The sequence below is a fragment of the Micromesistius poutassou genome (assembly GCF_964030765.1).
Source record: "Micromesistius poutassou genome assembly, chromosome: 9".
Taxonomy (NCBI): domain Eukaryota; kingdom Metazoa; phylum Chordata; class Actinopteri; order Gadiformes; family Gadidae; genus Micromesistius; species Micromesistius poutassou.
Genome location: NC_140279.1, coordinates 3,110,708 through 3,117,657, shown reverse-complemented (window position 1 = coordinate 3,117,657; position 6,950 = coordinate 3,110,708).

The following is a 6,950-nucleotide window of genomic DNA, read 5'->3' as shown; positions in this document are numbered from 1 at the left end:
TTAATTCTCCTTATACACCAGATCCACTGGTGGCACACCAGCACATGATGTGCCTGGAGGCACTTCCTGTAACGCCGGCTACTTCCTGTGGCTACTTCCCTAATGTGCCTGGAGGTACTTCCTGTAAGACCAGCTACTTCCTGTGGCTACTTCCCTAATGTGCCTGGAGGTACTTCCTGTAACACCGGCTACTTCCTGTGGCTACTTCCCGATGTGCCTACTTCCTAGGAGGAGCCGGGGATCGAACTAGCAACCTTCCGGTTACCGGCCAACCCGCTCTACCTCCTAAGCCACACGGGCGCCCCTACAGAGCATTGCCCCGTCTCCGCCTGGCAGGGTTGTGCACCATGGACTGGGACTCTCTCTCTCTCTCTCTCTCTCTCTCTCTCTCTCTCTCTCTCTCTCTCTCTCTCTCTCTCTCTCTCTCTCTCTCTCTCTCTCTCTCTCTCTCTCTCTCTCTCTCTCTCTCTCTCTCTCTGTGGGAGCCTCCCAGGCAGAGCGGCACGCCGTCTCCGTCCAGCGGCTCCATCCAGCGGCTGACTCCACCGCCGGGAAGCGTTAGTGTGGGGCCGGTGAGCACAGCCGCGCTGCCCTTCCCCCCCCGCCGAGGCTGTGATCCGCCGCCCCGGCTTTGTTCAGAGCCAGGAGGGAGGAAGGGGCCCCTGACAGGGGGAACACGTCACAGGGACAATAACACGTCGTGACACCTCCGCTACAAAGGCTATCAGCGCGCTGTGCTCTGAACGGGTTGAAGACGTCTAGTGCTCATCAACAGCGTTCCCGAACCCATCTGGAGTTTGGATGCGTGTGTGCGTGTGTGTGTGTGTGTGTGTGTGTGTGCACGTTCATTTTCTCTGTATTTGCGAACATTCTTATGAAGCATTCTTCAACAAACACCTAGCCTCATTTAAAGCTGTTCTTCTGTGTATCTTGGTATTCATGGGTCTGGCGCCTAAGTCAAGGAGCCCAGCGGCGTAAGCCTCGGGTATGAAATAGTCAAATCAGGAGGCACAGAGGACTAGCTGCCACGCCTCATGCTCTACCGACACCTCCCGCCCCTCTGACTGTAAAATGACCCGGTCTGCGCTCAATGCTCGTTTTCGATTCACTATTGACCCACCATAACCCGTAGCAACCGTGCGGCTTGTACGAGGAGCGAATCAAGTTCAGCCAATCGCACGCTAATGAGATGAGTCCCGTGTATACTCTACTGCATCGCTGGCAAACAGGTGGAGGGCAGATGCATGAGAACGGCCGCTAATTAATAACGCAGCGACGCGAACCAAATCCCTGTTGCTTTGGGTCAAAGTGTCCGCGACAGGACCGAATAATCAACAGCAGCGGAGCGGGAGGAACAAAAGGGTACAACAGCGCACTGTTGCGCGCGGTGTGGCGACGGCAGAAGTCGCCCGGGTGGCGCGTCTACTCCCCGCTCATCACAACCTCGGCGGTGTGTGTGATAGGACGCGGACGAGTCAAGTGGACTTCCGGCGTGCGCGTAAGATCAAACTGCACGCGGCGGCGGTACCCCCCCCCCCCCCCATCAGCAGGCACTGGGACCGTGGTTCTGATCACTTCAGCCGGCGCCCGTCTGTACCGCCGCGGCCCTCCGACGCCCACGCACACGCTTTGTTCACCCGCCGCTTTTGTCTGGTCCGGGGGGCCCACACTGCCACGACGGCTTGTGTAGCTGTGCGCGTGTGTGTGTGTGTATGTGTGGGGGGGGGGGGGTGGCGCTGTGGAATAATGGCCGCTGGATTGGTAGGACTTGGAGCAGCAGGAGCAGGGAGTGAGCTAAATAATGCGCCATTATAGCCTGCCATTACAGCCCCGCCGTCACCCTGTCATTTGCATATCCAGAGGCGAGGCGAGGAGATTCCATAATGGCATTATAATTGGGCCCAAGCGGCACAGCCACAATATTTGATGTCACTCTCTCTATCTCTCTCTCTCTCGCTCTCTCTCTCGCTCTCTCTCTCGCTCTCTCTCTCGCTCTCTCTCTCTCTCTCTCAGTTTTCATTGTAGGTGTTTTGCGATCTCCTTCCTTCAATCTCCCCTTTCGTTCTCTCTTTGTCAGCCCAGCCATTCATCGTTTGCATCGCTATTCTCTCTCTCTCTCATGGTCTCTCTCTCTTCATGTTCTCTCTCTCTCTTTCTCCCTCTCTCTCTCACTTTGTGTTCTCTCTCTCTCGTGTTCTTTCTCTCTTTATTCTCTCTCTCTCTTTATGTTCTCTCTCTCTCATGTTCGCTCTCTCTTCAAGTTCTCTCTCTCATGTTCTCTTTCTCTCTTTAATTTCTCTCTCTCTCTCTCATGTTCTTTCTTTCTTTATTCTCTCTCTCATGTTCTCTTTCTCTCTTTATTTTCTCTCTCTCTTTATGTTCTTATGTTCTTTCTCTTTATACTCTCTCTCTCCCTGTCTCTCCATCCTCTCTTGCTGTCTCTCTCACAGGGAAACAAAGACTTTATTATTTGAGTGCAGGTGAATCACGCTGGGCCTACAGACTGTGCCTTGCTATGAGGAGAGATGTAGAGAGGGATAGGGTTTTATCGGCACTCCTGTGTCCTGACAAGGTTTGATCAATTAAAAAAACCTCATGTAAATACAACCCACAGTGAATTTAAAATAGCCTTTTAAACCACTTGGTAAGACGCGTTTGTTTGAACCACATGGCGTGTGTATGGGTAGTGTTTGTCCTGCGGAAACAGAGCTGAAGCCCTCACGTACCCATGGTGATCCCGGGGCAGTAGGGGTTGAGCCTGGAATCGGCGACTGTGCCTTGGGTTCTTCTGCAGATGGCAAACATTTCAGACCTGAAGGATGATGGAAAATAAACAAACTGAAACCAGAGCCCATTTTGAATTACAAAGGATTTGTGTTTTGAAGTGGTGTTGGAGAGGTGGAGTATATTCCAGTCAAATGTTTGCCATGGAATGGAAAAGAAGGATGATTTGAGAACCTAAAAACTGATGTTAAAGTATATCAGACGTCTTCCAGGCTGCTACTGTGGAGAGCAGGGAGCCTTCTATGGGTATGATTACGGATAATCAAAGAATAAAGGTATAATTAATCATTGAGAAGAATTACCTCAACTCAGTCCCACAATGTGTGTGTGTGTGTGTGTGTGTGTGTGTGTGTGTGTGTGTGTGTGTGTGTGTGTGTGTGTGTGTGTGTGTGTGTGCGCGCGCGCGCGTGTGTGTGTGTGTGTGTGTGTGTGTGTGTGTGTGTGTGTGTTTGTGTGTCATTAGTATGTGTGTGTGTGTGTGTGTGTGTGTGTGTGTGTGTGTGTGTGTGTGTAATTGGTGTGTGTGTGTGTGTGTGTGTGTCTGTGTGTGCGTGTGTGTGCGTGCGTGTGCGTGTGCGCGTGCGTGCTTGTAATCAGTGTGCGTTTGTGTGCATGCGAGGATGTGTGTGCGGAGGTTAAATTAAGAGGTTTTGACAGAGGTTCTGTAGGTTCTCGGTAGAGGCACACAAGGCCAGCCTTCTTATTTACATGCAGCATACTAATAGATGTTTGATTAGGAGAGGTGCATTGGGTCTGACCTTTGCTGCTGATGAGGTGGATCAGCTGAAACGGGCATCTCTCTCTCTCTGCGCTCTGCTCGTCTGAGGCACGTCCCCGGCAAAGGCGCGCTCGGGTGTGTGTACACGAACACGCCAAAGAAAAACACACATTGTTTTTTTCTGAAACCTTTACGAGACTCCTGGCCGACACTCATCATGACTGCTTCTGTGAGGCGGAGGTTCTCCCGCTGAACAGGGTTTTACCTTAATGACTGGGATCTAAAATCTCTCATCCATTAAGTCACTTTCGATAAAAGCTTCTGCTAAATGACTTCACAGGGATAAGGCTGTGTTGTGTATTTATTTTTTCATGGGCCGCGTGTTTGTCGTGGTTTCAGGCACCTACACAAAAAAACTAGTTATTTATGTATATTATATATTAGATTTGATGTATTTCTTTTCATTTCATATTTCATTTCTGTAATTTTCTTTCTTTTTATGTTATTTTTCTTTTTATACCCGATTATATTGTGTGTTCTCAGAATAATGTGTTTTATTGTAAATTATGCACATTCAGGATTCACAATAACACACATACGCCTAGCCATACACACATGCATACACACGCATGCACACACACGCACACACACACACACACACACACACACACTCACACGGAAGGTTATAGACTGATTGTGCAAGACACACTTTCTCCAAAAGCGAAATCTAAGAAAGTAATATATGAAATGCAATCAGCTGAGTTGAGCCAAGGAGGAGAGAGGAGAGAAGAAAGCTAGCAGAGAAAAAAAGTATGATAACTTTCCACATGACTGATCCTGCTGATACCCCCAGCCTGTGTGTGTCTGTCTGTGTGTGTGTGTGTGTGTGTGCGCACGTGTGTGTGTGTGTGTGTGTGTGTGCGCACGTGTGTGTGTGTGTGTGTGTGTGTGTGTGTGTGTGTGTGTGTGTGTGTGTGTGTGTGTGTGTGTGTGTGTGTGTGTGTGTGTGTGTGTGTGTGCATCCAGGCAGTGGACTTTAATGTGTACCTTCCAGAAGAGAAATTATGGAGTACATGGAGTACGTGCTGTTCTAATATAATGATGTTTGCCAGACTGGAGGCTAGCCTGTGTTTGTGTGTGTGTTTGTGTGTGTATGTTGCAGTTTGTGTGTGTGTGTGTGTGTGTGTGGGAGGACAGAGGGGTGTTGGTGTGTGTCTGTGTGTGCCTAACTCTCCTGGAGACGTACAATGTCTCTCCCATCAGTGGGATGATTTGGCCACGCAAAGGGAGATGCTCTTATCAGTGGTATTATCTTGCCCCTATCCTTATCGTAGGTAACATATGTTACCTACGATAAGGAAGGTTAGGAAGAGGATATGTCACTGTTTCTCCTCAGTGGACAAATCTCTGTCGGACAGTATGTTTCTATTTTTCTAGGTTATTTTAATTTGTTTATTTATTTGTTTATGTGAACTACATGCCTCCATCCCGACCACATCTCTCTTCACCTCCAACTTCTTTTGCTAACCTTGCACGCACACACACACACACACACACACACACACACACACACACACACACACACACACACACACACACACACACACACACACACACACACACACAAACACCACCCACTTACCCGTGCACTCTCTGACCCCCCATCTCCATCCCTCCCTTTCCACCAATGTCATCAGCCCTAGGCATCTCCACCACCACTGGGGGGAGGAGGAGTGGGAGAGGGAAGGAGGGGTGGAGGTGGTGGTGGTGGTGGTGGGAGGAGATAGAGAGACTATAATACCTGTGTGAAAAATCTGATAAGCTCTGGTTGTATTCGACGTCCCCTCCGGGATAAGCCCTGTCCCGCTCTGGTTTAGCTTTAGAAAGCCTCGCTGGGCTAATTCCCCCTTCCCAGCTCTGATAATCAACAACCTGAGGGTATACGTCTCAGTCGTTCATGTCACTCACTTGATCACGTCTTTCACTTCACAAGGGCTCTGAATCCAAACTGAATCCAAAGTCAAACGCTTCCATCCAAGAGCCACTGTGAATTCACCCACCTGTTGTTCAAAGGATGCCTACCCCGGGGAAGCAGCAGGCATGGAGGAGCCCGCGGAATAGGCAGCCCCCGCGCCCACACAGTTCCAGAGGGCTGATGATCTCCTCCTAAAAGGGTCTGATGGAAGCGGGGCTCATCCTGTTATTGACTTGTACTGTCATGCTGTAATATCGGCCGGCTTATCGCAGCGCAGAGCAACGCAGGGCAGTTTAAGTCTGATCAGAGACTCAACAGCTTCCTCACAGGGACAGGAACATATTGAGGTGGAACTTTATAGCGGACTGACTTCAGAGTTGAAATATTGTTCCAATTAAACATTTGATCCAATCCAATTCCACTCATCACTGGTATCAATCAACTCACACCCGGATGCTGTTGAGATTGATTTAGTAAACAAGCACCATACACACACACACACACTCTCACACACACACACACACACATACACACAATCATACAAAAGTATGATTTTGTTAACTGCGATAATAATACAAATATATATATATGATCCATAACTTAACTTTAGAATTAAATCAAATCACAGTGGGGAATAGGACAGCCAACCTGTCACAATATCATTTTACAATTCACAAAAGGAGCAATGCTTCTTATTAATAAATATCCAGTTTCCATGTAAACTCACTGGTTACCTGGCATTGTCGGGAAACAAATCAGTGAATCACCATTTTAATCAAAAGACACACACATACATAAACACACACACATACACCAGGGTAGGAAATCAACTGTGGCTCAGGGTTATTCACGGCGTATTCGTCTGTCATGCAACATAGACAAATGTGGTAATTCTCATGATTTTATGAATGCATTAAAAAAGTGAATTTCATACCCTGACACACACACACACACACACACACACACACACATACTGTATAAATCGCTACTACGGCAGTTTCAATATTGGTACACTTTATGAAGCTTTCAGGTAAACATCAAAGTGACTCCTTCCCGTAAGCGATGGCTCTTTGAAAGCAAGCGCCCGGTGCAGCAGCGGGGGGGGGGGGGGTGTTACCAGACTGTGTTGAGGTTCAAAGTGGACCCGACATCACCATACTCTGTGATGAAAACCTTTTCCACTGCTCCTCTGAGACACAGAGACGCTGCCACCAACCATTCCCGATAACAACGCAGGGTGCAGTCCCGCAGTCCACCAGAATGTGGTGGACAGAATTTACCTCTCACCCCTGGGAACGTGTGTCTACATGAATGCGTGCGCGCCCGTGTGTTTATAGGTTTGTTTATACATGAACGGTCTTTAGATCCACGGACCTATAAAGAATGGACACCGGATTGAAACATGGCGCCCATTCATTCCTACGGAAACTGCTTAGTGGCACAGGGCAACATCAAGGACAGGATTGCTTCCGC